The sequence below is a fragment of the Octopus bimaculoides genome, chromosome 17, assembly GCF_001194135.2.
Source record: "Octopus bimaculoides isolate UCB-OBI-ISO-001 chromosome 17, ASM119413v2, whole genome shotgun sequence".
In the NCBI taxonomy this organism is placed as follows: Eukaryota; Metazoa; Mollusca; class Cephalopoda; order Octopoda; family Octopodidae; genus Octopus; species Octopus bimaculoides.
The window spans coordinates 43,539,087-43,547,303 of record NC_068997.1 but is presented as its reverse complement, the minus strand read 5'-3'; the positions used below and the strand labels follow the sequence as shown (position 1 = coordinate 43,547,303).

The window sequence follows — 8,217 nt, the reverse complement described above, 5'->3', positions numbered from 1 at the left end:
AGTACGTACATATATGTGTGTATACATGTATATATATTCTTTGTATTATTATATATATGTGTGTGTGTGTGTGTGTGTGTGTGTGTGTGTGTGTGTGTGTGTGTGTGTGTGTGTGTGTGTGTGTGTGTGTATATTAATATATATGCATATATATTTAGATATAAATGCATATACATTAATATATAAATGCATATACATTAATATATAAATGCATATACATTTATATATATATATATATAAACATACATACATACATATATAAAACCATGCTCGTGTAGTAATAAGTTTGCTTCTTTACCACATGGTTCCTAGTTCAGTCTTACTGCATGGTACCTTGGGCAAATAAATGTCTTCTTTTATAACTTTGGGGCTATCAGAAGAAGCCTTGTGAGTGGATTTGGTAAATGGAAGTCCATTATATAAGTGCGCTCGTGTGCACTTGTGTGCCTTTATATCTGTCTTTGTGGTCCACTACTTCTTGAGAACCACTGTTGGTATGTTTACATCCTCATAACAGGACTTTAAAAAATTAGAATCGGGTTGATTCTTTTGACTAAAATTCTGCAAGGCAGTGGACCCAAGCAAAAGATATAAAATTATATATATGTGTGTGTGTGTGTGTGTGTGTGTGTGTGTGTGTGTGTGTGTGTGTGTGTGTGTGTGTGTGTGTGTATATATATATATGCACATACATATTTATTGATAGACAGGTATGTATGTATATCTGTGTGTGTGTACTTATAGATTTGTCTATCTATATATTTGTCTATATCTGTGTGTGTATAAATACACACACTGATATACATACCTGTCTATCAATAAACGTGTATGTGTATATATATTTATAGAATGACAAATATGTATTTCTATCTGTGTATATTTTTTTTTTCGTATACACATATACAGAAATACGTTAATATAGATATATATACACAAACACTCACACACACATATATATTGTGTATACGTTTGTGTGTGTGTGTATTTGCAATGTGTATATGTAATGTGTATATGTTTGTATGTGTGTATATGTGTGTGTGTGTGTATGTGTGTATACAAATACATTATGTGTGTGTTTGTGTTAAAACCATGGACAAAACATAGAAGTAAATAATTACTGTTAGAAATATATATTAAATATGTATTATAACATTAATTGAATTAATCATTTTTAACATATTCGCAAGGCCACGAATTTTAAAGTTTTTGAAGGGATAGCTGATTAAATCAATCCTAGTATTTAGCATTTTACCGATCCCATATGGATGACTGTTGAAATTTAACCGTGGTTGGATTTGAACTCAGACTAACATAAAGAACCAGAAAAAAATATTTTAAACCACAAAACAATTAGTTAGAATAGCTAACAATTCTCCAAATTCACAGAATAATGGTAAATTTAAAGGTTCTGTATAAAAATTGCTATGATTTATTACTATAAACCTCCAATATATGAAAAACTTATCCCCCTGTTGTATTTGTTGAGAAGTGATTTTTGAAGTTTGTTGGATTTTTCCGGTAGATTTCTTTTACAGTTTTGCGAAAAAATTCTGTCCCTGTCAAAAGGATGGAACTAAAAGGTTACAACATTTTTCATTTTATAATCTTGAGGTTGCATTCATGCATTTAAGAAGCAAAATTGTGTTTGGGTTCCAGCGGGGTTCCGGCGTTAGAATCATATTTATAAATTCTGAAGGAAGGGAAACAAATATTAGTCTAGTCACTTATTCTCTGGATTCAGTAAGATATACAACATATATATGTGTGTGTATATATATATACATATGCACATATTCATCAGTGTTTATGTGTGTGTATATATATATGTAATGTATGTATGTATATATATATATATATATATAAATAATGTAAGTATGCATGTATATATATATATATATATATATATATATATATATATATATAATGTATGTATGCATGTATATATGTATATATATATATATATATACACACACACATTATCGGTGTGTGTGTGTATATACATATATATATACATCAGTGCCCCAGCATACCCAAAGCCTCAGGGCTGAAACATATAAAAGAATATACAATATACAAATGCATGTGTGTGTGTGTGTGTGTGAATGCATATATAAATATATATATATATATAAATATATATATATATATAAACAGAAATAAATGTATGTATATCTATACACACAGACACACTCAAACTTATGTTTCCTTGTCATTGTTTGTATATCATTTGTTGAAGATTGAATTGTATTTTAAATTTCTCAAAGATACACAAAATTCTTTATAATAAAAAAGATGATGATTTAAATTATATTGATTAAAACAATGACGACAATGATGATGATGGTGATGGTGAGTAATAAGATTATTTACAATTATGTCCAAGATTTATTGGAAAGAAGAAATCAGTAATTTTGGGGGAATTCGGAAATATATGTCAATTTTGCAATATATATATATATATAGATTTACACATGTAGACATACATATAAATATATATGCATGCCAAAATAATACAACATAAAAATATGTGGGCGTAGAATTTGAACCAAAATAAATGGAAACAAAACGTTAAAAAACAAGCATGTGAATATAGAACTTAGCAAACATGTGGAGGATTTAGTTATTTCTTTCTGTTTTTTTTTTATTTCAAACTCCCCGGTTAAAGATGAAAGACGGAGAGAGTAAGAGAGAAAAACAGATGAGGGAAAATTAACATTACTTACCAAATTTACTGAAGCTTTCCAGTTAAATTAAGAACCATTTATAAAGTCACAAAAACTTACTGTAGCTTCCATACATACAGCAACAGACACAAACCATTTCCCCCTCTTTTATTTTTATTTTATTTATTTATTTATGTATATTTCTTTTTTACTTAGAGAGAGAGAGGGGGAGGTGGTGATAGAAAGTGACAGACAGACAGTGAGTGAGAGAGAAAAAGGAGATAGACAGGAATAAAGAGAGGGGATCAGGTTTCATGAAGACTTGAAGACTTGCTAGTCTAACTGAAGAGAAGAGTAAAGTAGAGGGAAGAAGAGGAACTGAGAAAAGGCGGGTTAGAGAGAGGAATAGAACGATGGTGCTGGTGCTGGTGGAGATGGGAATAAAGAAAGTTGCCTGCTGAAGAAGGTGGAAATTTTTAAAGACAGAAAGAAAGAGAGAGAGAGATTAGAGTTTGTGACTATGTTTTAGAGATTCTAAAGTTGCCAAACTGGCAGCAGAGTAATGGTGGTGCTAGTGGCGTTGGTGGTTTTTTTTGTAGTGTTACTGGGTAGTGGTGATGGCAGTAGTGTTGGTAGTAGTGCTGATGGTGGTGGTGGTGGTGGTGGTGGAATTTTTTCCATCTGAAGAATTTACTCCATGCTGAAAACTAAATGACTTGATAAAAAAAAAAAAAAAAGTAAGGAAAAAAAAAATGACCAGGAGCTGCAAGAAAACAAAAACAATATCAACACCAACAACAATAATAATGTTTTTGTTGTTGTTGTTGTTTTAACTAAACCTGAGACTTTATGCCTGTAAGGAAAAGGAAAATACAGGATTGTGTAATATTCATTTCCTTCCTTAAATAAATATCTTCCAAGTTGTGTGTATAAAACTCAGAAACCATGAGTTTCCTAGTCCTGCATATTTTGTTCACTCAACCATTCTACCTTTACTATACTCTTTTACTTGTTTCAGTCATTTGACTGCGGCCATGCTGGAGCACCGCCTTTAGTCAAGCAAATCGACCCCAGGACTTATTCTTTGTAAGCCTAGTACTTATTCTAATTCTATCGGTCTCTTTTGCCGAACCGCTAAGTTACGGGGATATAAACACACCACCATCGGTTGTCAAGCGATGTTGGGGGGACAAACACAGACACACAAACATATATACATATATATACGACAAGCTTCTTTCAGTTTCCGTCTACCAAATCCACTCACAAGGCTTTGGTTGGCCTGAGGCTATAGTAGAAGACACTTGCCCAAGGTGCCACGCAGTGGGACAGAACCCAGAACCCAGAACCATGTGGCTGGTAAGCAAGCTACTTACCACACAGCCACTCCTGCGCCTACTATAGTAATTAGTTGTATGTTTAAGGATAGGACTAAATGAGAGATAGGGGACTGGTGAAAAGAATGAATGTTACAACATCCTGTTTCTCTTCTTTAATTTAGATTATTTATTTTTTTAATCTTTCACTTGTTTCAGTCCTTGGACTGTGGCCATGCAGGGTGGGGTACTGCCTTCAAGGGTTTTGGACAAATTGACCCCTACTCCCTCAGTACTTATTTTCAAGTCTGATATTTATTCTATTAGTTTCTTTTACCAGACTGCTAAGTTACAGGGATGTAAACAAACCAACACAAGCAGTGGTGCAGAATAAACACAAACATACATACATACAGCCTGTCTAGATGTGCAACTGTATGCATGAGAATATTTACATAAAACTAAACATACAAATTTGCACATGTACATACATATACAAAAATACCCTGTTGATGTTAAAATTCCAATGAGGGAGACTTGGATCGAGGTTGCAAACCGACTCTTTCTGTATTGGCAAGAAATCTTGAAATCATCATCATCATCATCACTGTCATCATCGTTTAACGTCTGTTTTCCATGCTGGCATGGGTTGGATGGTTTGGCTGGTGTCTGGCAAGCCAGGAGGCCGCACCAGGCTCCAATCTGATCTGACAATGTTTCTATAGCTAGATACCCTTCCTAACACCAACCACTCTGAGAGTGTAGTGGGTGCTTTTTATGTGCCACTGGTACAGGAACCTCTCGGGGTGAGGGAGCTGGCATCAACCACATTCAGATGGTGCTTTTTACATGCCACTGGCACAGGAACCAGTCAGAGTGAGGGGGCTGGCATCGAGCATGTTTGGATGGTGCTTTTTACATGCCACTGGCACAGGAACCAGTCAGGTGGCACTGGTAACAACCCGTGTATGAATGGTGCTTATTGCATGCCACCAGCATGGGAGCCTGACATGTGTGTGTGTGTGTGTGTGTGTGTGTGTGTGTGTGTGTGTGTGTGTGTGCGCGCGCGTGCACGTGACAGGCTTCAGTAGTTTCTGCACATATTTTTCACATAAGACTGGAAACAACCCATACGGTCAGTTACAATCATCACATGATCTCAAGACAAGTGTATGCATAAACATAAACACACTCACAGACAAGAGCACACGCACACACAGCAGGCTTTGTATCTTCCAAATCCACTCACAAGGCTTTGGTCAGGTCTGGACTATAGTAGAAGACACTTGCCCAAGATGCCCCACAGTGGGATTGAGCTTAAAACCATGCAGTTGCAAAGCAAGTTTCTTAGCCACTCAGCCATGCCTGCACCTATTCATTCATTCATTCATTCATTCTTTTGTCATGGAACTGCAGCCCAATTATGGCACCACCTTTGAGAGTGTTAGGAAATCATATCAACCCTGGTAATTCTGGTACTTACTTTTTTTAACATTGTTTATTGAACTGCTAAGTTATGCTTTTTTACACAATGCTGGTTTTTATATGGGTAAACACAAACACAGTAATAGGTAGATATATATATAAAGCAAATACGTACTAGTGTCATATAAAAAGCACCTGTACTGGTGCCATGTGAGAAGTACTTGTGTTGATGCCATGTAAAAAGCACCCAGTACACTCTGTAAAGGTGCGTGGCTTAGTGGTTAGGGTGTCAGTATCTTGATCATAAAATTGTGGTTTCGATTCCTGGACCAGGCAACATTTCACGTTGCTCCAGCCCACTCAGATGGCAAAAATGAGTAACACTGCGATGGACTGGTGTCCCGTCCAGCTGGGGAACACATACGCCATTGAAACCGGGAAACTGGGCCCATGAGCCTGGCTAGGCTTTAAAAGGGTGCAAAGAAGAAAGAAGACACTCTGAAAAGTTTTTGGTGTTAGGAAGGGCATCCAATCATAGAAACCATGCAAAAACAGACAATTGGAGCCTGTTGCAGCCCCTCCAACCTATGCCAGCATGGAAAGCGGCCATCAAATTATGTTGATAATGAAATACAATATAGAAAAGGCATTTAAGCCATTGTACAAAGCTCAGATGTGGCCCACATTGGAGTATTGCTGTAACATCTGAGAGAATGCTGCAGTACACACAGACATCCTAGGACCATCTGACTGTCTAGTATAAAGTCACTCACTGAGCAATAAGTAGACTGCCTCTTCTCTCTGCTCTTTCTACCACTATTATAATGTCCTCTGCTCCTTGGAGATGGCTTTAGTTCAGGTCACTTTCACTTAGGCGTTCCCATCTGACTCTTCCTTCATCAGCCTTGTTGCGTCTGCCCTTCCTCCAGCCTTGTACGAACCACTTCACCCATTCCTTCACTGCTCATCGCTTTCTTGCCGGTGTTGACTTACAAAGATTCAAGTGGAATATCCATGGCATCAATCTCACTAGACTTGAAGAGCTCACAAAAGTCATGACATTGCCTCTTCCTCCACTCAGAGTACTTAAAAAAGACAAAAGGCACTTTTATCCACCTTTCATTTAATTCTTGATGTGCAGTCATAGACGCAGTTCCACTGCAGTTGTTTGAAAGCTAGTTACTGATGGGTTTTTATAAAACTCAGAACTCACTAGCAACTAAATTTCAAACAACTGCAGTGAAACTATGTATGCAACTGAATTGCTTTGGTGCAATGAAAATTTTGATACCTTAAGAGATATATGAAATGTGAATGTGATAGATTCTATGTGTTTTTAGATACTTAAAGTGGCTCTACCATGATAAATTACTACAAATTCTATACATGATCTCATATTAAATCACTAGGCAATTACAACTCCAAAATACATATATACTAATGCAAACATGTGGAAAATCTATAAGTGATAAATATTCAGTTTTATAGTTAATTACTAGCAGTGAAGGCATGTGGCTTTGTGGTTAGAGCACTTTGTGGTTAGAGCACTTTGTGGTTAGAGCAATTGTAATGGTTGTGTGTTTGATCCCCAGCAGTGCATTTTGCCCTTGAGCAAGACACTTTATTTCATATTGCACCAGTCCACTCAGTTGGAAAAGATGAGTTGCACCTGTAATTTAAAGGGCCAGCCTTATCACATTCTGTGTCACTTTGTATATCCCTGAGAACTACGTTAAGGATATGCATGTCACTAACCCTAATTTCATGAGCAGGCTGGATCAACTAGAACGCTCATCACCATAACTGACAGAGTGCCTGTTTTAATTACCTACTTGCAGCAGACTATTGAAAGTTGATGTTTGCAGAATTTGAATGCAGATCACAAAGAGTTTGAGCAAGCACCACATTTTGTGTGATGCCCTAATGATTTTTCCAATCCACCACCTTTATGAAAATTATGAGAATAATAATAATCCTTTGTACTATAGGCACAAGACCTGAAGTTTTGACCAGGTTGTGATGTTAAACCAAGTGATGGGTTGTCATCCACCCACTGGCACAAAACCAGAAATTTGATGGGGAAAGGAACAGTCAGCTCTATTTATATTTTTATAAATGGTTTCTCTCTCTCTCTTGCCATTTGAGGTGAATATGCTTCACTGATGAGACCTCACAAAATCAAAGCAAGTCTGTTACTTTCACCTGTTTTCTCTTAAAACAAAATCCACTTGTAACAGTATTGTCCTTATTTTCCAAATAATTTAGATTAGATGATGCTATGGGAGTTATTTGCCATGCTAATTGTTTTTAGATTTGACTCCTTTATTTATTATCATATTTGTTTTGAAATACAGCCTTTTGTTTCAATTGAATTTCAAAATAATCATGAGTTTAATAAAATAACTTTGTTATTATTACACTGGTGTTTCGAACTTAAATTATCGTGAAATTTTGATGGAGAATTTTCCTTTATATCATTTTAAAACAGGAATCATGCATCATAAAAGTAGGAGTAGTCTCAAGCAGGTTGGCATCAAAAGGATTAAAGACTTTTATAGGGAATTTTTGCTTTCTAATTGCAAGGATAATCTCAGATAATTGAAGATTTTGAATTCACAATATTATATACTCTTTTACTTGTTTCAGTCATTTGACTGTGGCCATGCTGGAGCACCACCTTTAGTCGAGCAAATCGACCCCAGGACTTATTCTTTGTAAGCCTAGTACTTATTCTATCAGTCTCTCTTGCCGAACCGCTAAGTTACGGGGACGTAAACACACCAGCATCGGTTGTCAAGTGATGTTGGGGGGAC

General features: G+C 36.0%; 1 protein-coding gene across 1 annotated transcript in view; it reads right to left on the bottom strand.

The window, feature by feature from the left end:
• The window catches only part of LOC106867430 (zinc finger protein GLI1), a 420,253-nt gene extending 417,438 nt beyond the window's left edge, over positions 1 to 2,815 (bottom strand). Inside the window, exon 1 of the mRNA XM_052973914.1 lies at positions 2,724 to 2,815. The gene's annotated coding sequence lies outside the window, so the exon portion shown is untranslated. The remainder of the gene's footprint in view (positions 1 to 2,723) is intronic.
• Between the last annotated feature and the right edge of the window lie 5,402 nt (positions 2,816 to 8,217).